Source organism: Physella acuta, unplaced genomic scaffold (assembly GCF_028476545.2).
Source record: "Physella acuta isolate Inbredline_101_S28 unplaced genomic scaffold, ASM2847654v3 ptg000018l, whole genome shotgun sequence".
Lineage (NCBI taxonomy): Eukaryota > Metazoa > Mollusca > Gastropoda > Physidae > Physella > Physella acuta.
The window spans coordinates 583,179-585,017 of record NW_026731538.1 but is presented as its reverse complement, the minus strand read 5'-3'; the positions used below and the strand labels follow the sequence as shown (position 1 = coordinate 585,017).

The window sequence follows — 1,839 nt, the reverse complement described above, 5'->3', positions numbered from 1 at the left end:
CCTCACACACACACAAACAACACATGTACTCACTAAAGCACAAATTCCAACCCATCGTCCACACGGTTAAACCCTGTTCAACCACTCCAACCACATTGCGGTCAACGACCCCTGCAGGTTGACCTTGTAGGGCGTCTGCAGGTTGTGTTTGTATTTTTGTGTGGCCTCCATTGATTACAAAAGGATTTTATGTCATCAACTTCCGCTGTTGCGCCGAGTTGCCGCCCTTTTGTCTGACGCCATTTTTCAACCTTTTTAACTGGGATGGAACATCCTTTATCAGCCAGCGGTCTAGACAGATGGTTCTCAAACTGGTGTTCCTGGCTGATATATATATATATATATATATATATATATATATATATATATATATATATATATATATATATATATATATATATATATATATATATATATATATATATACAAACTCAGAATCAGATTTTTCTACTTTCCTTTTTTTTCCCCGCCATTTATACACCGTCATATTCAACCAGAGTATTGTGTTAACAAAATCGTGTTTATATTTCTTACCATTTTGTCTCAACAATTCACTTCACTAATTTCTTAAAATAGAACTTGTGTTAAAACGAAACTTTAAAGCCTTGGGATGAATATTTGTGCAATTTGGAGTTAGGACAGTCTGGTTCAATGGAAGAGATTTTTAGGTTTCTATCTGCTAGCCCTTATAATAAAACCCACGTACTTTCTTGTTCTGGACATCAAACAATGACGGAATTCTCTTCCTAGTTAGCTAAACCTTAACTATTGCTACATCTCTAGTTATAAACCCGTAAACCGTATATTAACTTTGTCCTTTCAGCAAATATGTGATGAATAAAATACTTAAAAAAAACTTTTAAAAAACCACGTTTTTCTTGTGGACTAAAAAGTAGAAAATAAATTTTTCTTTTGTGCTTCCTCGAGCTGTGCAGGTTCTTGTGATGACTGACAAAAAACGTGGGTACGTTCACCATCAAATTTCCCGACCCATCTGCCCGACCCACGTTTTTTGTCAGTCATCACAAGAACCTGCACAGCTCGAGGAAGCACAAAAGAAAAATTTATTTTCTACTTTTTAGTCCACAAGAAAAACGTGGTTTTTTAAAAAGTTTTTTTTAAGTATTTTATTTTCTCCTTTTTAGTCCGTTGCTACACATGAAAAACGTGGTTTTTAAAAAGTTTTTTATATAGTTTATTTTCTACTTTATCTAATGACTTGATTAAGTATGACTTGACTAAGTGTTTATAAATACACGGACTAAAAAAATATTGAGCGACCGATACGCTTTAAACAGAGAAAGGGCGTAATTTAATTAAGCCAACATGCCGTGACCAGGATTCGAACCTGGGTTGTCGCAGCAACAAAGCGAAGTACTAACCACTATACGATCACGGCCAGCGCGCTCACATCTATTTTGCCGAAGTAACTGTGTCGATAGGCCTCCAGTCTTGTCGGTATGTTTAGAAATCATGTCCTCGATTTTATGGTCCTTGGGGCGTAATTTAATTAAGCTAATTTAGGTCTCTAATTGCTAGTTTTTATGATTGCATCTGAAATTGTTAGGCGAAAATAGCCTGCATTCCAAATTTCAGATCTCTAGAGCAATCAGAAGTGGGCTAATTTTCGATGTCAATTTTAACAACAAACAAACAAACGCGAAGCTGAGTTAAGAAAAACGTGTTAAAAACTACAGCTACATGATATGGCAATCAGTGTTTCTTCCAGACATTTTTCTCCGGGGGGGGGGTCTACATTTTCCGTGGGGGCGGACACTAGTAAAAGTATATGTTTACTATATATTATAAATTCCATCTCATTCGGGGGGGGGGGGGGGG

The 1,839-nt window shown here is 36.4% G+C and overlaps 1 non-coding gene across 1 annotated transcript; it reads right to left on the bottom strand.

The window, feature by feature from the left end:
* Positions 1–1,327: 1,327 nt before the first annotated feature.
* Positions 1,328–1,399, bottom strand: Trnan-guu (transfer RNA asparagine (anticodon GUU)). The gene has a single exon. It is a non-coding gene; the product is annotated as a tRNA-Asn (tRNA).
* Positions 1,400–1,839: the final 440 nt, after the last annotated feature.